The sequence below is a fragment of the Amborella trichopoda genome, chromosome 9 (assembly GCF_054954075.1).
Source record: "Amborella trichopoda isolate Santa Cruz 75 chromosome 9, AtrichopodaSantaCruz75HAP2 v2.0, whole genome shotgun sequence".
Classification (NCBI taxonomy): domain Eukaryota; kingdom Viridiplantae; phylum Streptophyta; class Magnoliopsida; order Amborellales; family Amborellaceae; genus Amborella; species Amborella trichopoda.
Window position 1 is genome coordinate 45,233,251 of NC_142344.1, and position 25,434 is coordinate 45,258,684.

Here is a 25,434-nt window from a genome sequence, read left to right on the forward strand (position 1 = left end):
AAATGTCATGCCTTTTGATCTTAAAAATGCTCCATCTGAATTTCAAAAAATAATGAATGATGTATTTAATCGTTATCGTAAATTTAGGATAGTCTACATTGATGATGTATTAATATTCTCTGATTCAATAGATCAACATTTTAAACATCTGAATACTTTTATCAATACCGTGAAACATGCTGGATTAGTTGTTTCTACTAAAAGGATCAATTTATTTTAAACGAAAATAAGATTTTTAGGACATAATATTAATCAAGGCACTATCGTTCCCATTGATAGATCTATTTTATTTGCTGATAAATTCCCTGATAAAATCGTCGATAAAACCGAACTTCAAAGATTTTTAGGATGTTTAAATTATATTAGTGATTTTTATCAAAATCTTGCTATTGATGCAAAACCTTTATATGATAGACTCAAAAAGAATCCCCCACCTTGGACGGATCTTCATACAACTGCTGTTCAACGACTTAAGTTGAAAGCTAAAGAATTGCCTTGTTTAACTTTACCTAATCCAACTGCCTTTAAAATAATTAAATGTGATGCTTCTAACATAGGATTAGGCGGAATATTAAAACAATCAATAGATTCCAAGGAACAACTCATTCACTGTACCTCGAAAGCATGGAATCCCACACAAAATAATTATTCTACTGTCAAAAAAGAATTACTTGCTATTATTCATTGTGTTACTAAATTTCAAAGTGATATTCTTAATCAACATTTTCTTATTCGTACTGATAAAAGGATGTTAAAAAACTCGTTTCCAATCAAATCTTTGCCCGTTGGCAACCTATTTTATCTGCTTTTGATTCTCCATTGAACAACTTCACGGTGCTTCTAACTCTTTACCTGATTTTCTTACCCGTGAATTTTTGAAGGGGGGCCGTACATTACCACCTCTTCCACCTGAAGAGCCACTCCCTTACGGATTGCAACTATTTCATAAGAATAAGAATATGCATACCAATACATTTCAAAAATCTAAAGGAAAAACCTCTATGGACTTGGCTCCTTTACATCCATCTGAGCTCCCAGTGCTCAGCCAACCTTTTTTACCACTACAAAAGAAACAGTTCAGTCTGGTAATCCTCTCCCCGAAGATTTTAGCCAAAAACCCGAAGGTTGAACCAAAGACCCGGCTCATCAGAAGACAAGACCTCAGCTTTATCTTTACTTTTGACATGATTAAAAGCAGATTCCTTTTTAAAACGACAAGACCCCAACTACTGTAAATAGTCCCTTGCATAGTAACTCCTTACTCCAGCGATCGCCACGTAGCAAGAAAATACCCCAACTACAGTGTCAAAGATTCCGTTTTGATTTGACTAAATATTTGTCACATCAATGCCTTCATCGATACTTCGTCGACCAATGAGAAACAACCACGTTCCCGACAAGTCCCCGACATTTCTGCGTCACGACAACAGCCCTTATCGCATCTTTACATCACATCACCGACGCGTCCTCACTCCTTCTCCTTCAGCCATCACCTTCAGCCAGCTCACCTGAAGATAAGGATGAATCACAGACGCATCCCAGCCGTCCACCTGTTGCACATCGACACATCCCTGCATCTATAAATACCACCTCCTTCAACAAAGAAAGCAGGTCGAGTTTCAAGGACACCATACGAGAAGACTTTCTTCATCACATCCCTGAGTCATCTCTTCCTCATCTCTTTTTCTCTTTCTCCTTTCTGTACTACTGTAAATTCTCATACAGTAGGTTTGCTTTCAAAACAGTCCTGTATAAGCAACATACAGTTGGTAACCTCTATTACTCTGTAATTTTAAATGTGTGATTGTAATATCCCTTCTCTTCCCTCTTACTGTCCTTCTGAATGGAGTATCTTCTCCAGTTATTGTCTTTGTAAACAGTGAGTTGCAATATTCTATTAAGTTTTTATATGATCACTCTATTTATTCTTCATGCAATTTAAAATAGTATTCAGAATTCTATTAAGTTTTTATATGATCACTCAGTTTAATCTTCATGCAATTTAAAATAGTATTCAGTATTAAAATTAGGAATTTAACGCATACGTCGTGGATTGTCTTAAATATTTCTTTAATCTCTGCTGTCTTTCTAATCGTTTTATTCTTTTATTATATAGGAATCTTAGAACAATTAATCAATTATAATTATACTCTGTTCATGTTCCTAAGATAGAGTTTTAAATATATTTTTTAAATAGATTTGTAAGTTGTAATCTAAATTGGTAATCTAAACTGGTTGATCTGGGCGCGTTATGGCTGTACATTACCACCTCTTCCACCTGAAGAGCCACTCCCTTACGAATTACAACTGTTTCATAAGAATTACATTACCACCTCTTCCACCTGAAGAGCCACTCCCTTACGGATTGCAACTGTTTCATAAGAATAAGAATATGCATACTAATACATCTCAAAAATCTAAGGGAAAAGCCTCTATGGACTTGGTTCCTTTACATTCATATGAGCTCCCAGTGCTCAGCCAACTTTTTTTACCATTACAACCCATGTCTCCATTACGATCTACCAATGTACCCGAATATTTTATCCAAAGTCCACAACATAATACATCATCTAGTCCTGCTTTTTCTCCAGCCCAAATCCCAAATAAATCATCCTCGTCTTCTACCAAGACAATGCTTTCATTGCCGATATTATCATTGATGACAAACATGTTCATATCAACCTAAATAAGTTAGCTCCCCTGTATCTGCAAAACCATTTAAGTCATCTTAATGGCATCAAAACTAGAGAATGGTATGAGTCTGTTTTAATGGAAACAGGTTCAGTATCCATTGTCCATTTTTTCCAAGGCAATACCAATTTATATGCCTACTCCAAATTACAAATCAAAAAGTTCTTGATCTATGAAGATTGGGGTAATAACCCTACATAAGGAAAAAAATTATCAAATACAGAATATCAATATAAATATTATCGATATGCAGAATATCTTGAAGCTTGGCATAAAGTCTTATTTTACCAAAATCCAAATAATTCCCACTCATGGTATATTCAATTCAAAAGCCCATACTTGATAGGTTCCCCAGTTGGTTCTGTCATTGGTTCTTTATTTGGAGATCTTCTACCCTAATCCTACCTGATTCCTTTCAAGCCTTCCAAACTAAATTCTGTGAGCATAATACTTGTTCTGATCAAATTGACTATCATTTGTATTTTATGGCCATATACCAGATCCCATGGATTGTCAAATGGGAATATACTATTAATGAAAATACTTCAAATAATTTTGAATACATTCCCCGCCTCGGGAAAACTATAAAAATTAAATGGTGGGATATATTCAGCACTAACCCACAATCTCTTCCACTCAAGAGGATTCCTCCTTCTTTAGAGTTCTGTGATAATACTCTTGCTAATAATAATGTCACACTAAATACATTCTCTTCATATAGTCAAAAAATGAAACAAGCTCATCCCCATGCTACACTCGAAGATATCAAAAAACAACTTTTTTGCAATCTTTGTTGATTCTTCAACAATACCTACCACATCAAAAGAAACAGTTCAGTCTGGTAATCCTCTTCTCGAAGATTTAAGCCAAAAACCCGAAGGCTGAACCAAAGACCCGGCTCATCGAAAGACCCAGCTCATCAGAAGACAAGACCTCAGCTTTATCTTTACTTTTGATATGACTAAAAGCAGATTCCTTTTTAAAACGACAAGACCCCAACTACTGTAAATATTCCCTTGCATAGTAACTCCTTACTCCAGCGATCGCCACGTAGCAAGAAAAGACCCCAACTACAGTGTCAAAGATTACATTTTGATTTGACTAAATATTTGTCACATCAATGCCTTCATCGATACGTCGTAGGACCAATGAGAAACAACCACGTTCCCGACAAGTCTCCGACATTTCAGCGTCACGACAACAGCCCTTATCCATACAACATCTTTACATCACATCACCGACGCGTCCTCACTCCTTCTCCTTCAGCCATCACCTTCAGCCAGCTCACCTGAAGATAAGGATGAATCACAGACGCATCCCAGCCGTCCACCTGTTGCACATCGACACATCCCTGCATCTATAAATACCACCTCCTTCAACAAAGAAAGCAAGTCAAGTTTCAAGGACGCCATACGAGAAGACTTTCTTTATCACATCCTTGAGTCATCTCTTCCACATCTCTTTTTCTCTTTCTCCTTTCTGTACTAATGTAAATTCTCATACAGTAGGTTATCCTTCAAAACAGTCCTGTATAAGCGACATACAATTGGTAACCTCTATTACTCTGTAATTTTAAATGTGTGATTGTAATATCTCTTCTCTTCCCTCTTACTGTCTTTCTGAATGGAGTATCTTCTCCAGTTATTGTCTTTGTAAACAGTGAGTTGCAATATTCTATTAAGTTTTTATATGATCACTCTGTTTATTCTTCATGCAATTTAAAATAGTATTCAGTATTAAAATTAGGAATTTAACGCATACGTCATGGATTGTCTTAGATATTTCTTTAATCTCTGTTGTCTTTCTAATCGTTTTATTCTTTTATTATATAGGAATCTTAAAACAATTAATCAATTATAATTATACTCTGTTCATGTTCCTAAGATAGAGTTTTAAATAGATTTTTTAAATAGATTTGTAAGTTGTAATCTAAATTGGTAATCTAAACTGGTTAATTTGGGCGCGTTATGGTATCAGAGCCATACCAGTTCACACTTGTTCACATTTCATAGTTGATAGAGGATCATTAGTCTGAAAAACAACTTCATCTTAGGAAATCTAAGAAAATTGTCCATTTAAGAAAGTTGGTCCGAGAGTTAGGGTTAGAGACGCTCAGACACCCAGTCTAAAGACCGTTAAGGCCAGAAGAGCCGTTGAGGTTGAAACAAACGTAAGAGGTAGTCACAGAGGACTGTCCAGTTATCACTCATCCGCAACCTACAAATAGAAAATTTTATTAGAAATCTCGCAGATAAAGCTGTTAGTCAAACTAGTAATACTCTACGAATTAAGAACAAAGAAGAAGTAGTGATAAATGATATTGAAAACCAAATACAAAATTTGAATATACCAAAAGTACCCATCTCTAATATTTATAAAAAAAGAACATTTGATTTAAAAATAGGTTATGCTATAAAAACAGTAGAACAAACTTTGTCTGTTACTACGAACCAGGAAGACTTTCAACTCTTATCAAATAAAATATTACAAGAACATAAAAATAAGAATTATAAATATCTACATATTGGTTTAATACAAATAGTAGTTAAACCATTAACACGATTAGGACTCAACAATTTTGTCCTTATATGCCTAAGAGATACAAGGCATAATCGGTTTTCTGATTCACTACTGGGAATGGTGGAATCCAGTCTGTGTAGTGGACCAATATATTTTAATTGTTTTCCTAATTATTCTATATCTTTAACAGATCCTAATATTTTAAATGTTTTATCCTTATACCTGAAAACACAGGGATTTGAAATGAGAATAGGATCCCAAAATATTGCCATAATATATCGACTATATTATAAAGTTATGACTACTTTATATCCTAATGTACATCAAGTAGATACGAGAGGGCAAACTATATTATTTCAAACAAATATAGAAAAATCTAATACTATTGTCCCCAGAACTATATCATGGTCAGAAATAGTTCTACCACAATAATGGTCAATACATAATGATCATCAACCTTCACAATGTCCTGTTCAAAGTATTCCAGATAGGATAATTGAACATAATGATGGTAATATAGAAATACAATTCACAAATGATCGAAAATATGTAACTCAAGATGATTCAAATATCTCTTCTAAACCAATTAAAATAGAACCAGCTAGAAGTTCTGTTGCCATTTATAATAGACCTTCTCAAAGATTAGTAACATCAGAACAGAGACCTATATCCGAAATAGTCAAACAGCTGAACCACAAATTTAAGGATTACTTAGAACATCTGAAAATGTTATTATTCCTCAATATAAACCAGCCCAAGATGAACTTGATGAATCAGAATTTCATATATTAACTCTTCAAAAAAAAGAAAAAATCAATAAAACTCATATTACAAATGATTATTTATCTGAGAAAAACAAACATATTCGGCATTGGTATCTTAATACTTTTGAACCTAGATTAGTAGAATTATTCCATAAAAATTTTAATACATTTATTAAAAAAGAGAAAACAACAATATATTTCTTTGATTGGTTCAGAAAAATATGTAGTGATAAAAATAATAAAATACCTGATTTTGAAGTAAATACTCTTGAATCCCAATTTACTAAATTTAATACTACTAGTGGCAAAGAAATTACTTGTATCCATCATCCAGAACAAAGTCTCACCATTAAAGGCGTTAGTGAACAACCTTCAGAAAAAGATGCAGAGGAATCAAATAGTCCTACTCAAATCGTTGTATACGAAACTACAGCAACCCCATATAAATTAACTACTTCAGATGTCACAAGATTTGACTTACTTCCTCATATAATTGAACAAAATAATTATACAAATCTTTACTTACAAACATTAAGTAAACAAACTGTACGAATTGAAAATCTTTTATCTCTAGCTCCATCCATTCCTGTACCAAAACAATTACTATTCAAACCTCCTCCCGAATTAAATAAAGAAAAATTTCTTATTGGAGATGATAATAAAACATTAATGGATCAATTAATATCAAAATTATCTAAACTTGATAATACAAATAAAGCAAAAGAAAGGGTTCCTGAATAAGAAACCTTAATGCTTCAAGAAGAATTTGATGAATCTCTAAATGATACAATTGAAAATAAAGAACAAGCATTTAATCAGTCTATGACATCTAGTCCACATACAAATGAAATCCATAGAATTACATATTCTAAAAATTGGAAGCCTGCAACAGCCTTACCATATCATAGAAGACCAACACCGGTTGATATCCAATTTGAAGAAGCTTTCATATCTAATACTTCTTCCTATTCAGGAAGAACTTTAGTAAACTGGAATATAGATGGAATTTCTGAACATCAAATCTTCAATATTATAAGACATATGACAATGTATGCATCTGCATGAAAAATGGTAGGAACCCATGATCAAGAAATAGAAAAAGCCATAATCTGTCGTTTTACAAAATGGTTACGTGGATGGTGGGATTTTCACCTCCCAGAATCCATTAAAATAAATAAATAAATAATACACGACAATGGACTATCAAAATGAACAAAACCAAGATGTCATGTGTATAAAAAGTGATGTTGTTAATACACTAATTTATACTATTACTCTCCATTTTATAGGAAATACAGCGGTCTTAGCATCTAGATCCGAAGTGGATGGTGGGATTTTCACCTCCAAGAATCCATTAAAAAATAATTATTAAATAATACACGACATTGGACTTTCAAAAATGAACAAAACCATGATGTCCTGTATATAGAAAGTGATGTTGTTAATACACTAATTTATACTATTACTCTCCATTTATAGGAAATACAATGGTCTTAGCATCTAGATCTGAAGATCTTTTATCAAATTTACTATGTCCAACTCTATTCTATTATAAATGGTATAAAGATGTATTTTTTTCCCGTTTACTACTTAGAGAAGATAGTCAGCTTGAACATTAGAAAGAAAAATTCATAGCTGGATTACTCTATTTATTTGCTGAAAAGGTAAAAGAACGTCTTAAAAATAAAAATGGTGGTATAATAAATTATTCTAAATATACACTAAGAGAATTATCTGTTGAAATATGTGCTGAAGGATTAGCATTATGCACAGATATGAAATTAAAGAAACAACTTGATAAACAAAAAATGTTTGATAAAAAAGAATTAGGCGATTTTTGTGAACAATTTGGTTACCATAAAGAAAAAGATAAAATTCATAAATCTCAAACAAATATACACAGATCTAAAAAAAAAGAAAAATATCTTTCTAAGAAATATAAACATAGAGAGAAAAGAGATAAATTTATCAAACGATTTGCTCCTAAATATTCTGCCTTTAAGAAAAATGGGCAAAAGAAAATTACATGTTTGCTATAAGTGCGGCAAAGTTGGCCATTATAAAAGCCAATGTAAAGTCAAGAAGAAAGTTGAAACTCTTATATTAGATGAATCCGTAAGAAATAATCAATTTGACTTAGTACAAATATATAATTCCTCGACTAATTCTGATACAGACTCTCAATCCAGTAGTGATATGTCATTACTAGGAAATATACAAGATGAAAATTTTATTTGGTCAGATACATCAGATGAATCTGAATATGATCCATGCGAACAATGCTCTGGTAAACTTCCAACTCATTGTCTTCATACCTTGACAAAAGAAGATAATTTTATTCTCGATCTGATAGAAAAAATATCGATCTTGATGATAAAAGGCAAGTTATCACACAATTTATTAATTTAACTAAAGAAAAACCCATACCAGTTGCTTTAATCAAACCTCCAGATGAATATAATTTCTCTCTTATAATGAAAAGAATCAGCCAACATGAAGCTATTCATAAAGAACCCACTATTGCTGATCTCAAAACAGAGGTCAATAATATTAAAAGTGAAGTATCTCAATTAATACATAGGATACAAATACTTGAGTTACAAAATAACGCTTCAGAAGCCGCAATTGAAAATGATGATATTGAATTTGATAATTTAGTCCATACTTATAAGCATAAAAACACACCTGAATCTTCAGGAGTCAAAACAAAAGAAGACGATACTACATCTGTCAATATACTTAATAAAGTAATTACACAAAAATGGTTTGTATTAAACAAAATTGTAATCAATAATGAGTATGACTTCCAATCTTTAGCCTTAATAGACTCTGGAGTAGATTTAAACTGTCTCAATGAAGGATTAGTACCTACTAAATATTTTGATAAAATAACTCAAATCTTAAACACTGCTGATGGTAGTAGATTATATATTAAATATAAATTATCAAATGCCATGATCTGTAATAATGAACATTGTTTTCCAATCCCGTTTATCATGGATAAAGGATTAAGTCAAGCTGTTATTCTTGGTATACCTTTTCTGACTTTACTTTATCCCATGACAATTACTCATACAGGGAAAGAAACACATATACACGGTACTCCAATCCAATTTGAATACTTTGATAAACCCAAAATCAAAGAAATCAACACTGTCAAAACAATTACAAAACAAAAAGAACACTTTCTATGTTCTTTACAAACAGAAATCCGATATAAAATAATATGTGAGAAATTACAAACCTCTGAAGTAATACAAAAAATACAGTCCCTTAAAACATTAATAGAAAAAGAAATATGTGATGATTTACCTAATGCATTTTGGAATAAGAAGCAACATATTATTAGTTTACCCTATAAGCCTGATTTTGATGAAAAGAAAATACCAACAAAGGCTAGACCAATTCAAATGAATACTGAACTAGTACAAACATGTAAAACATAAATAGAGGATTTATTACAGAAAAAACTCATAAGACCTAGTCAATCTTCTTGGAGTTGTTCAGCTTTTTATGTAAATAAAAATACTGAAAAAGAAATAGGAGTTCCTCGTTTAGTTATTAATTATAAACCTCTTAATAAAGTTCTACAATAGATTAGATATCCAATTCCTAATAAATGTTCTTTTTGTGTTATTACACATATTCCTAAAGAACATAGAAAGTGTTCTTTTTGTTTTATAATTGTTTAAACAGTGTTGATTTCTTTTATTTTGAGTTTATCTAAGAATTCAAATTGGATTGGAGTACCGTGTATATGTTTTTCTATCCCTGTATGAGTAATTGTCATGGGAAAAAGTAAAAGTCAGAAAAGGTACACCAAGAATAATAGCTTGACTTAATCCTTTAACCATGATAAACGGGGTTAGAAAACAATGTTTATTATTACAGATCATGGCATTTGATAATTTATATTTAATATATAATCTACTACCATCAGCAGTGTTTAAGATTTGAGTTGTTTTATCAAAATATTTAGTAGGTACTAATCCTTCATTGAAACAGTTTAAATCTGCTCCAAAGTCTATTAAGGCTTAAGATTGGAAGTCTACTCATTATTAATTACAATTTTGATTAATACAAATCATTTTTGAGTAATGACTTTATTAAGTATATTGACAGATGTAATATCGTCGTCTTTTATTTTGACTTCTGAAGATTCAGGTGTGTTTTTATGATTATAAGTATGGACTAAATTATCAAATTCAATATCATCATTTTCAATTGCGGCTTCTAAAGTATTATTTTGTAACTCAAGTATTTGTACCCTATGTTTTAATTGAGATACTTCAATTTTAATATTATTGACCTCTGTTTTGAGGTCAGCAATAGTGGGTTCTTTATGAATAGCTTCATGTTAGCTGATTATTTTCATTATAGTAGAGAAATTATATTCACCTGGAGGTTTGATTAAAGCAACTGGTATGGGTTTTTCCTTTAGTTAAATTAATAAATTGTGTGATAACTTGTCTTTTATCATCAGGATCCGATATTTTTTCTATCAGATCGAGAATAAAATTATCTTCTTTTGTCAAGGTATAAAGACTATGAGTTGGAAGTTTACCAGAGCATTGTTCGCATGGATCATTATCAGATTCATCTGATATATCTGACCAAATAAGATTTTTATCTTGTATATTTCTTAGTAATGACATATCACTAATGGATTGAGAGTCTGTATCAGAACTAGTCGAGGAATTATATATTTGTACTAAGTCAAATTGATTATTTCTTACGGATTCATCTAATATAAGAGTTTCAATTTTCTTCTTGACTTTACATTGGCTTTTATAATGGCCAACTTTGCCACACTTATAGCAGACAGGTAATTTTCTTTTGCCCTTTTTCTTAAAGGCAGAATATTTAGGAGCAAATCGTTTGATAAATTTATCTCTTTTCTCTCTATGTTTATATTTCTTAGAATGATATTTTTCTTTTTGTTTAGATCTGTGTATTTTTTTATGAGATTTATGAATTTTATCTTTTTCTATATGGTAGCCAAATTGTTCACAAAAATCGCATAAAGAATTGCCTTGTTTAACTTTACCTAATCCAACTGCCTTTAAAATAATTGAATGTGATGCTTCTGACATAGAATTAGGCGGAATATTAAAACAATCTTTAGATTCCAACAAACAACTCATTCGCTTTACCTCGAAAGCATGGAATCCCACACAAAAGAATTATTCTACTGTAAAAAAAGAATTACTTGCTATTATTCATTGTTATACTAAATTTCAAAGTGATATTCTTAATCAACATTTTCTTATTCGTGTTGATTGCAAAGCTGCCAAAGATATCCTGCAAAAGGATGTTCAAAATCTCGTTTCCAAACATATCTTTGCCAGTTGGCAAGCTAGTTTATCTGCTTTTGATTTCTCCATCGAACATCTTCACGGTGCTTCTAACTCTTTACCTGATTTTCTTACCCGTGAATTTTTGCAAGGGGGGCGTACATTACTACCTCTTCCACCTAAAGAGCTACTCCCATGCGGGTACGAAAATCAGGTAAAGAGTTAGAAGTACCGTGAATATGTTCGATGGATAAATCAAAAGCAGATAAAATAGCTTGCCAACGGGCAAAGATTTGTTTGGAAACGAGATTTTGAACATCCTTTTGCAAGATATCTTTGGCAGCTTTGCAATCAGTACGAATAAGAAAATGTTGATTAAGAATATCACTTTGAAATTTAGTAAATACAGCATCTTTACATCGCATCACCGATGCGTCCTCACTCCTTCTCCTTCAGCCATCACCTTCAGTCAGCTCACCTGAAGATAAGGATGAATCACAGACGCATCCCAACCTTCCACCTGTTGCACATCGACACATCCCTGCATCTATAAATACCCCCTCCTTCAACAAAGAAAGCAGGTCGAGTTTCAAGGACGCCATACGAGAAGACCTTCTTCATCACATCCCTGAGTCATCTCTTCCTCATCTCTTTTTCTCTTTCTCCTTTCTGTACTACTATAAATACTCATCAAGGTGCATCTAATAAAAATATGAAAACAATAATTCTTAAAATATAAATCGGCAAAAATACCCTAAAAAATATTTAGGAGTAATTTGGTCAATTTATTTTTCAATTATTTTTTAATATTTTTATTAGATTATATTATTTTTTAAGAATATACGCACAAAATTTCAAGTGATTTGGATTTGTATAAAAAAAAATGAAAATTCAAATAAGAAATGAGGTCGTGACAATTGGATTGGGTCCAGATTTAATCTAGGCCGTTGGCTGACACTATATATATATATATAGGAAAGGTATTTCTAATACTTATAGGCGAAAATGAACAGTGATTTCGCCTACTTTCATCACCGTCCAAAGTTCATCGCACGGTCATAATTATCTAGTAGTGTTTCATTTTTCATTATTTTTTTTACAAATTAGAATAACTTGAAATTCAGAGAATGTGTACATCTTAGTGAGGCACATCTAATAAAAATAAAAAATAAATAAATCGTAAAATATAAATTGACCAAAATACCCCCAAAAATTTTCGGGCCATTTTGGTCAATATTTTTCATGTAAAATGTTTTTTTGATATTTTTTTATGAACACATGCTCCAAATTTTCGATTATTCCGATTTGTAAAAAAAAATAAAAAATAAAATACTACTGGACAATCGTGACCATGCGATGAACTTTAGACAGTGATGAGGGTAGGCGAAATCATTGTTCATTTTCGCCTATAGGCGCTGGGAAGAGTTTATGTGTGTGTGTGTGTGTGTTTATATATATATATATATATATATATATATATATATATATATATATATATATATATATATATATATTTGTGGTCTGTCATATGTTGTGACAGATTTTCTGGATGGTTCTAATTTTAAAGATTCATCTATTGGATTATTATAAATTACTGAATCATCTTGATAAGAACAACTTAGGTGATTCGAAAATTGTATTTCGATATTCCCATTAATATGTTCAACATTCCTGTCAGGAATGTTTTGAACTGGAATTTGTGATGGTCGGTTATCATTGTGTAATAGCCATGATTCTGGTAATCTTATATCAGACCAAGATATTGTTTTTGGAACTATAGTGTTGGATTTTTCTATATTAGTTTGAAATAATATAGTTTGACCTCTTGTATCTACTTGACATAACTTTATAATAAATACGATAGACTATTGCAATATTTTGGGATCCTTGCATCATATCAAATCCTTGTGTTTTAAGATTTAAGGATAAAACATTTAATATATTAGGATCTGTTAAAGACACAGAATAATTTGAGAAACAATTAAAATATATTGGTCCACTACAAAGACTGGATTCTACCATTCCAAGTAATGAATCAGAAAACCTATTATGTCTTGTATCTCTTAGGCATAGCAGGAACAGAGTTATTAAGTCCCAATCTTGTTAATGGTTTAATTGCTATTTGTATTAATCCAATATGTAAATATTTATGATTTTGATTTTTATATACTTGTACTATTTTATTTGATAGAAGTTGAAAGTCTTCCTGGTTACTAGTAACATACAAAGATTGTTCTACAGTTTTTATAGGATAACCTATTTTTAGATTAAAGGTTCCTTTTTTATATATATTAGATATAGGTACTTTTGGTATATTCCAATTTTGTATTTGGTTTTCAATATCATTTATAATTATTTCTTCTTTATTCTTAATCCTTAGAGTATTACTAGTTTGTCCAACAGCTTTATCAGTAAGATTTCTAATAAAATTTTTCATTATTAGGTTGCGGATGAGTATTATCTGGACAGTCCTCTTTGACTACCTCTTATGCCTGTTTCGACCTCAGCGGCTCTCCTGGCCTTAACAGTCTTTATGCTGGGTGTTTGAACGTCTCTAACCTCAACTCTTGGACCAACTTTCTTTAATGGATAATTTTCTTAGATTTCCTACGATGAAGTTGTTCTTAAAACTAGTGATTCTCTACGGTAAGATAGTGAACAGGCGTGAACAGGGTTGGGAAGTTAATTTATATGGGGTTGTTGTTGTTTCATATACAACTATTTAGGTAGAAGTACTTGATTCCTCTGTATCTTTTTCGGAGAGTTGTTTACTAACTCATTTAATGGTTAGACTTTATTCTGGATGATGTATACAAGTGATTTCTTTGCCACTAGTAGTATTGAATTTTGTGAATTGAGATTCAAGAGTATTAACTTCAAAATCAGGTATTTCAATATTTGACTTACTTCCTCATATAATTGAACAAAATAATTATACGAATATCTACCTACAAACAATAGGCAAACAAACAGTACGGATTGAAAATCTTTTATCTCCAGCTCCATCCATTCATGTACCAAAACAATTACTATTTAAACCTCCTCTTGAGCTAAACAAAGAAAAATTTCTTATCGGAGATGATAATAAAACATTAATGGATCAATTAATATCAAAATTATCTAAACTTGATATTACAAATAAAGCCAAAGAAAAGGTTCCTAAACATGAAACCTTAATGCTTCAGGAAGAATTTGATGAATCTATGGATGATATAATTTAAAATAGAGAACAAGCATTTAATCAATCTATGACATCTAGTCCACATATAGATGAAATCCAAAGAATTGCATATTCCAAAAATTGGAAACCTGCAACAGCCTTACCATATCATAGAAGACCAACACCTGTTGATATCCAATTTGAAGAAGCTTTCATATCTAATACTTCTTTCTATTCAGGAAGAACTTTAGTAAACTGGAATATAGATGGAATATCTGAACATCAAATCTTAGATACCATGAGACATATGACTATGTATGCCTCTGCATGCAAAATGGTAGAAACCCATGATCAAGAAATAGCAAAAGTCATAATCTGTGGTTTTACAGGATGGTTACGTGGATGGTGGGATTTCCATCTCCCAGAATCTATTAAACAATAAATATTAAATAATACAAGACAATGGACTGCCAAAAATGAACAAAACCAAGATGTCCTTTATACAGAAAGTGATGCAGTCAATACACTAATTTATACTATTACTCTCCATTTTATAGGAAATATCGCTATCTTAGCATCTAGATCCGAAGATCTTTTATCTAATTTAAGATGTCAGACTATATCCCATTACAAATGGTATAAAGATGTAATCTTTTCCCTTTTATTATTAAGGGAAGATAGCCAGCTTGAACACTGGAAAGAAAAATTCATAGCTGGATTACCTTATTTATTTGCTGAGAAGGTAAAAGAACGTCTTAAAAATAAAAATGGTGGTATAATAAATTATTCTAAATATACGTTAGGAGAATTATCTGCTGAAATATGTGCTGAAGGATTAGCATTATGCACATATATGAACTAAAGAAACAACTTGATAAACAAAAAATGATTGGTAGAAAAGAATTAGGAGATTTTTGTGAACAATTTGGTTACCATATAGAAAAGGATAAAATTCATAAATCTCATAAAAAAATACATAGATCCATTCAAAAAGAAAAATATCATTCTAAGAAATACAAACATAGAGAAAAAAGAGATAAATTTATCAAACGATTCGCTCCCAAATATTCTGCCTTTAAGAAAAAGGGTAAAAGAATATTACTCGTCTGTTATAAATGTGAAAAAATTGGCCTTTATAAAAGCCAATGTAAAATCAAAAAGAAAATCGAAACTCTTATATTAGATGAATCTTTAAGAAATAATCTATTTGACCTAGTACAAATATCTAATTCCTCTACTAGTTTTGATACAGATTCTAAATCCGATAGCGATATGTCATTACTAGGAAATATACAAGATGAAAATCTTATTTGGTCAGAAACATCAGATGAATTTGATAGTAAACTATGCAAACAATGCTCTGGCAAAACTCCAACTTGTTTTGGTAAAATTCCAACCTATAATCTTCATACCCTGACAAAAGAAGATAATTTTATTCTAGATCTAATAGAAAAAAGATCTGATCCAGATGACAAAAGACATGTTATCACACAATTTATTAATTTAACAAAAGAAAAACGTAAACCAGTTACGTTGATCAAACCTCCAGATGAATACAACTTCTCTACTATAATGAAAAGAATCAGTCAACATGAAGCTATTCATAAAGAACCCACTATTGCTGAACTCAAGATAGAAGTGAATAATAATAAAATTGAAGTATCCCAGTTAAGAAAAAGAATACAAATTCTAGAATTACAAAATAATGTTTTAGATGTAGCAATTGAAAATGATGATATTGAATTCGATAATTTAGTCCACACTTATAATCTTAGAAACAAACCTAAATCTTCAAGAGTCAAAATCAAGGAGGACGATACTACATCCGTAAATTTACTTAATAAAGTAATTACTCAAAAATGGTTTGTATTAGTCAAAATTGTAGTTAATAATGAGTATGACTTCCAATGTTTAGCCTTAATAGACTCTGGAGCAGATTTAAACTGTCTAAATGAAGGATTAGTACCAACTAAATATTTTAGTAATACAACCCAAATTCTAAACATTGTTGATGGAAGTAGATTATATATTAAATATAAATTATCAAATACTATGATCTACAATAATGGGCATTGTTTTCAACCCCTTTTATCATGATTAAAGGATTAAGTCAAGCTGTTATCCTTGGTGTTAAGTCAAGCTGTTATCCTTGGTGTACCCTTTCTAACTCTACTCTATCCCATGACAATTACTCATACAGGAATAGAAACACAAATACACGGTACTACAATCCAATTTGAATTCTTAGATAAACCTAAAATCAAAGAAATCAATACTATCAAAACAATTATTAAACAAAAGGCACATTTTTTATGTTCTTTACAGACAGAAATCAAACATAAAATAATATGTGAAAAATTACAAAATTCAGAATTAATACAGAAAATACAATTCCTTAAAACATTAATTGAAAAAGAAATATGTAATGATTTACCTAATGCATTTTGCAATAGGAAACAACATATTATTAGTTTACCCTATGAGCCTGATTTTGATGAAAAGAAAATACGCACAAAGGCTAGACCAATTCAAATGAACAGAGAATTACTACAAACATGCAAAGCTGAAATAGACGACTTAATCCAAAAAAAACTAATAAGACCTAGTCAATCCCCTTGGAGTTGCTCAGCGTTTTATGTAAATAAGAATGCTGAAAAAGAAAGAGGACTTCCTCGACTAGTTATAAATTATAAACCTCTTAATAAAGTCTTACAATGGATTAGATATCCAATTCCTAATAAAAAAGATTTATTAAACAGACTTGTCGATGCAGTCATCTTTTCTAAATTTGATATGAAATCAGGTTTTTGGCAAATACAAATTAAAGAAAAAGATAAATATAAAACAGCATTTAATGTACCATTTGGCCAATTTGACTGGAATGTCATGCTTTTTGGTCTAAAAAATGCTCCATCTGAATTTCAAAAAATAATGAATGATGTATTCAATCCTTATCATAAATTTATGATAGTCTACATTGATGATGTCTTAATATTTAATCCTTATCATAAAGTTATGATAGTCTACATTGATGATATCTTAATATTCTTTGATTCTATTGATCAACATTTTAAACATCTTAACACTTTTATCAATACAGTAAAACATGCTGGGTTAGTAGTTTCTGCTAAAAAAATTAATTTATTTCAAACAAAAATAAGATTTTTAAGACATAATATTAACCAAGGCACTATCATTCCCATTGATCGATCTATTATTTTCGCTGATAAATTCCCTGATAAAATCCTAGATAAGACCGAACTTCAACGATTTCTAGGATGTTTAAACTATATTAGTGAGTTTTATAAAAATCTTGCTCTTGATGCTAAACCTTTATATGATAGACTCAAAAAGAATCCTCCACCTTGGACGGATCTTCATACTAAGGCAGTTCAACGACTCAAACTAAAAGCTAAAGAATTACCTTGTTTAACTTTACCTAATCCTACTGCATTCAAAATAATTGAATGTGATGCCTCTGAACTCGGTTTAGGAGGAATACTAAAACAACAAATAGATTATCAAGAACAACTCATTCGCTTTACTTCCAAAGCCTGAAATCCTACTCAAAAGAATTATTCCACTGTCAAAAAATAATTATTAGCTATTATACATTGTGTAACTAAATTTCAAAGTGATATTCTTAAACAAAACTTTTTAATACGCACTGATTACAAAGCTGTAAAAGATATTCTTCAAAAAGATGTTCATAATCTTGTTTCCAAACAAATTTTTGCCCCCTGGCAAGCCATCTTATCTGCTTTGGCCTTTTCCATTGAACATCTTTACGGTACCTCTAACTCTTTGCCTGATTTTCTTACCCGTGAATTTTTGCAGGGGGAGTCGTACATTACCACCTCTTCCACTTGAAGAGCCACTCCCTTACGGATTACAACTTTTTCATATGAATATGAATACTAATACATCTCACAAATCGAAACAAAACACCTCAATGGACTTAGTCCTTTTTAATTCATCTGAGCCTCGTATGCTCAGCCAACCCTTTTTACCAATACAACCAATGCCTCCACTAAGATCCACCAATGTACCAGAATATTTTATTCAAAGTCCAAAACATAATACATCAAGTCCGGCTTTGTCTCCAGCTCAAACCCCAAATAAGCCAACCTCCTCAGTACCTAAATTTACTTACATAGATAATGCTTTTCTAGCTGATATTCCCATTGATGACAAACACATTCACATTGACCCACATAAATTAGCTCCCCTTTACCTTCAAAACCATTTAAACCCAATCAATGGTATCAAAACCCGTGAATGGTATGAATCCGTTTTAATAAAAACAGGATCAGTTTTCATTGTTCATTTCTTTCAAAGAAATACAAACTTGTATGCTTATTCTAAGCTACAGATCAAAAAATTACTTACCTATGAGGATTGGGGTAACAACCCCACTCAAGAGAAAAAATTATTGAATACTAAATACCAATATAAATATTTTCGATATGCTAAATATATTGAAGCCTGGCATAAAGTCTTTTTATACCAGAATCGTAATAATACTCATTCCTGGTACATACAGTTCAAAATGCCTATACTTGAAAGGTTTCCTAGCTGGTTCCGTCATTGGTTCCTTATTTGGGGATCTTCTACCCAAATATTGCCAAACAATTTCCAAGCCTTCCAAAATAAATTTGCTGAACATAATACTTGTACAGATTTGATAGACTACCATCTTTACTTCATGTCCATATATCAAATACCTTGGATCTGCATATGGGAATATGCTATTTCTGAAAATAATACGAATAATTATACATACATTCCTCGTCTTGGGAAAATAATTAAAATCAAATGGTGGGATATATTTAGCACAGACCCACGTACTTTTCCTCTCAAAAGGATTCCTCCATCCTCTGAGATATATAATACCTCTGCTCATAATACTGCACCCAATACTGTTGACCTACATACTTTCTCTTGTTATATTAAGCAAATAAAACAAGCACATCCTCATGCTACTCTAGCTGAATTAGAACAACAACTCTTTGGAATATTTGCTAAACCTTCTACAGTGTCAGCGACATCAGAATAAACGGTCCAATCTAGTAATCCCTTACTAGAGGATTTCAGTAAAAAACCAGACCCGTAGGCCCAATAATCCATAATATCTTATCTACAACATATCCCAGATCTGATATGACCCTCTCCTTCACTTGATAATACTTGATATGACCCGCTGAACATTAAAAGCAAGATTCCTTCACGCGATAAGACCCTTAGCATAGTAAAAAGCAAACGGAAGTGACCCCAAGCACAGTAAAAAGATTTCGTTTCTGATTTGACTAAATATTAGTTACATCAGATCCTTCGTCTGCGAATAAGAAGTCACATCAAAACCTTCATCTGCGAATAAGAAAGCGTCCATGTCCTCATCACCGACACTCCTTATCTACAAAGCATCTTCCAGCCAGCGTCCACGTCTTCATCACCGTCACGCCTTATCACCAAAGCATCTTCCATCATATCAACATGGCATCTTCGTCCACCTGGCGGCCAAAGCATCTTCCATCATATCAATATGGCATATTCGTCCACCTGACGGCCATCGACGCCTTACTCCATCTATAAAACCCCCTCTCTGCTAAAGTTAGAGGCAGGTTGCATTCAAGGAAGCCTCACAGCTACATCAGAAGTCCTTCTTCAATACTCCTTTCTTTCTTGCTCTCTCTGCTCTTCTTTCCTTTCCTTTTTACTATAGCTTTCTCTTAGTCCTGTACACCGTCTACTACAAAGTCGATAACGTTTATTCTTAAGTTTTCTCATGTGTGATTGTAATATCTCTTCTCTTCCTACTTACTGTCCATCAGAATGGAAGTTGTTTAATAGCTACTGTATATGTCAACAGTAAGTTTCATGTAAACATTATTATTCCATTATATTGATGTTTGTACTTATGTTATAATTATGAAATGCAGTTGAAATTAGTTGTCAGTATTAAAATTAGAAATTCAACTCATACCTCTTGGATTATCTTATATATTTCTTTTATTTCTGCTATCTTCATAATATTTTTATTCTTTTATTATATAGGAATTTTACGACAATTAATTAATTATAATTATGCTTTACCCATGTTTTTAAGATAATAATAATAAGATTTAATTAGGGTAGATCTTGGCGAGTTTATCCGTGAAGATGTTTAATGGAAAAGCCAAAAGCAGATAAGATAGCTTGCCAGCGGGCAAAAATTTGTTTGGAAACAAGATTATGAACATCTTTTTGAAGAATATCTTTTGCAGCTTTGCAATCAGTGCGTATTAAAAAGTTTTGGTTAAAAATATCACTTTGAAATTTAGTTACACAATGTATAATAGCTAATAATTATTTTTTGACAGTGGAATAATTCTTTTGAGTAGGATTTCAGGCTTTGGAAGTAAAGCGAATGAGTTGTTCTTGATAATCTATTTGTTGTTTTAGTATTCCTCCTAAACCGAGTTCAGAGGCATCACATTCAATTATTTTGAATGCAGTAGGATTAGGTAAAGTTAAACAAGGTAATTCTTTAGCTTTTAGATTGAGTCGTTGAACTGCCTTAGTATGAAGATCCGTCCAAGGTGGAGGATTCTTTTTGAGTCTATCATATAAGGGTTTAGCATCAAGAGCAAGATTTTTATAAAACTCACTAATATAGTTTTAACATCCTAGAAATCGTTGAAGTTCGGTCTTATCTAGGATTTTATCAGGGATTTTATCAGCGAAAATAATAGATCGATCAATGGGAATGTTAGTGCCTTGGTTAATATTTTGTCTTAAAAATCTTATTTTTGTTTGAAATAAATTAATTTTTTTAGCAGAAACTACTAACCCTAGCATGTTTTACTGTATTGATAAAAGTGTTAAGATGTTTAAAATGTTGATCAATAGAATCAGAGAATATTAAGACATCATCAATGTAGACTATCATAACTTTATGATAAGGATTAAATATTAAGACATCATCAATGTAGACTATCATAAATTTATGATAAGGATTGAATATATCATTCATTATTTTTTGAAATTCAGATGGAGCATTTTTTAGACCAAAAGGCATGACATTCCAGTCAAATTGGCCAAATGGTACATTAAATGCTGTTTTATATTTATCTTTTTCTTTAATTTGTATTTGCCAAAAACCTGATTTCATATCAAATTTAGAAAAGATGACTGTATCGACAAGTCTGTTTAATAAATCTTTTTTATCAGGAATTGGATATCTAATCCATTGTAAGACTTTATTAAGAGGTTTATAATTTATAACTAGTCGAGGAAGTCCTCTTTCTTTTTCAGTCCTCTTTCTTTTTCAGCATTCTTATTTACATAAAACACTGAGCAACTCTAAGGGGATTGACTAGGTCTTATTAGTTTTTTTTGGATTAAGTCATCTATTTCAGCTTTGCATGTTTGTAGTAATTCTCTGTTCATTTGAATTGGTCTAGCCTTTGTGGGTATTTCTTTTCATCAAAATTAGGCTCATAGGGTAAACTAATAATATGTTATTTCCTATTCCAGAATGCATTAGGTAAATCATTACATATTTCTTTTTCAATTAATGTTTTAAGGGATTGTATTTTCTGTATTAATTCAGAATTTTGTAATTTTTCACATATTATTTTATGCTTGATTTCTGTCTGTAAAGAACATAAAAAATGTTCCTTTTGTTTAATAATTGTTTTGACAGTATTGATTTCTTTGATTTTAGGTTTATCTATGAATTCAAATTGGATCGTAGTACCGTGTATTTGTGTTTCTATTTCTGTATGAGTAATTGTCATGGGATAGAGTAGAGTTAGAAAGGGTACACCAAGGATAACAGCTTGACTTAATCCTTTAACCATGATAAAAGGGGTTGGAAAACAATGCCCATTATTACAGATCATAATATTTGATAATTTATATTTAATATATAATCTACTTCCATCAGCAGTGTTTAGAATTTGGGTTGTTTTATCAAAATATTTAGTAGGTACTAATCCTTCATTTAGACAGTTTAAATCTGCTCCAGAGTCTATTAAAGCTAAAGATTGGAAGTCATACTCATTATTAACTACAATTTTGACTAATACAAACCATTTTTGAGTAATTATATATATATATATATATATATATATATATATAGATATGGGAGTCACTGTTGTATGCTCATGCGCCCAAGTTGAATCTAGCCCATTCTGTGGCTGACCTGACGCTCACAGATGTCCTATAGCGTTTGAATTTTAAATTTTTTTCTACATATCCAAATCACTTGAAATTTTAGATGTGTCTTGTTCTCATTAAGGTGCACCTAATAAAAATATAAAAATAAATAATTTGAAAAAAACAATTGATCAAAATACCCCCCAAAATTTTTTGGGGGTTTTTTTAATCAATTTATTTCTTGTAAAAGTTTTTTTTGATATTTTTATAGATTCATCTATTTTTGAAGATCACACGTCTAAAATTTCAAGTACTTTGGAATTGTAGAAAAACAATTAAAATTCAAACACTATCAAACCTTTGTGATCGTTAAATCGGCCCAGATTCAACTAGGCCGAGCACGTTTATTGTAGCAGTACGCTCTTGGGCGCATATCATCTTTTCCATATATACATATATATATTTGGACGATACTATAAAATGCCTATAGGAAAAAATGAACAGTGATTTCACCTATCCTCATCATCATTCAAACTTCATTGTACGGTCACAGTTGTCTGGTAAAAATATGAAAAAAATAATTCGTAAAATATAAATTGATCAAAATACACCTATAAAATTTTGGGGGTATTTTGGTCAATTTATATTTTTCGAATTATGTTTTTCATATTTTTATTAGGTGCGCCTCGCTAATATGTGCACACGCTTCAAATTTCAAGTAATTTGGATTTGTAGGAAAAAAATGAAAATTGAAACACTACTGAACAACTGTGACCATGCGATGAAGTTTGGATGGTGATGAAGGTCGGCAAAATCACTGTTCATTTCGCCTGTAGGCGTTGGAAAGAGTTTTCTTTATATATATATATATATATATATATATATATATATATATATATATATATATATATATATATATATATATATATATATATATATATATATATGGGAAAATTTTATATAAGGTTGCAACCTCAAAATGTAGTACTACAGATGCACCTCAAAAATCGGTAAAGGTTGCTTTAATATTGAAAAACCCTCTAATTGAATTTCTCAACGTCGAGATGAATGGCTATGAAAAAAAATTGGATATTGACTCCCAGAAATGGTGCATCTTACAACACATTATCTAGACTGTTTATTTTCAAGATTTGCATATATTTATAGATTTACATGATTTTAATCATTTTTGGAGTTTAAAATTTTATAATTAGATATGAAAATAGATTTTGGGACAATCTTAAGAATATTTTACATCAAAATTATATGTTATGATAAAATTTGAAGGTGCACCTTATGGAAACCACACCATATATATATATATATATATATATGAAAAACACTACGCAACGCTATAGGCGAAAATGAATAGTGATTTCGCATATGCTTATCACCGTCCAAAGTTCATCGCAAAATCACAATTGTCCGATAGTGTTTCAATTTTCATTTTTTTTTTACAAATCTGAATGATATAAATTTGGACCTTGTGTTCAACAAAAATAGGAAAATCTAATAAAACTATAAAAATAATAATTTCTAAAATATAAATTGATCAAAATACCCCTAAAAATTTATGAGGGTATTTTGATCAATTTATATTTTGCGAAATATTTTTTTCATATTTTTATTAGGTGCATCTCACTAAGATGTATACACATTCAAAATTTCAGATCATTCTGATTTATAGAAAAAAATGAAAGTTGAAACACTACTTGACGATCGTGACCGTGCGATGAAATTTGGACAGTGAGATGCTTACATCTAGATGAACAGTGATTTCGCTTATGCTCGTCACCGTCCGAATTTTATCGCTCTGTCACGATTGTCAGGTAGTGTTTCATTTTTTATTTTTTTTATAAATCGGAACGATCTGAAATTTGGCAGGTGTATATATATATATATATATATAAGAAAAATCTTCCCAAAGCCTATAGGCGAAAATGAACAGTGATTTCGCATATGCTCATCACCGTCCAAATTTCATCACACCGTCACGATTGTCAGGTAGTGTTTCAATTTTCTTTTTTGTCTATAAATCGGAATGATCTGGAATTGGAGGGTGTGTGTGTGTGTGTGTATATATATATATATATATATATATATATATATATATATATATATATATATATATATATATATATATATATATATATATATATATATATATATATATGTATATAGGAAAAGTCTTCCCAACGCTTATAGGCGAAAAAGGACAGTGATTTCGCCTATGCCCATCATCGTCCAAATTTCATCGCATGGTCGCGATTATCAGGTAGTGTTTCATTTTTCATTTTTTTCTATAAATCGGAATGATCTGAAATTTGTAGGGTCTATACATCTTAGTGAGGTGCACTTAATAAAAATATGAAAAAAAATTTCACAAAATATAAATTGATCAAAATACCCCCAAAAATTTTCAAGGATATTTTGGTCAATTTATATTTTTTGAATTATTTTTTTAATATTTTGATTAGATTATCTATTTTTGATGAATACACGCTCCAAATTTCAAATCATTCCGATTTGGAGAAAAAAAATGAAAATTGAAACACTGTAGAAAAGGCTCATGACCGTCAAACCAGCTTATAATCCCGAAATGGTGGGAAATACTCGTTCGAAAAGGCCCCAGCTACCAATCATGCACCGACAAAGTGGGAAATACACCCCATGATGGCCCCCAATGATCAAATATAGGCTTTGGTAGAGCAGGTCACATGCCCCAAGGAGGCCCCCAACTGTCAAACCTGATTTGAACCCTGACAGAGCACATCACATCCCCCAAAGGGCCCCAGACTACCAAACAAAATTGAAGCCTGATGGATCATGCCCCAAGAAGGCCTTGACTACCAGATGAACTTGAATT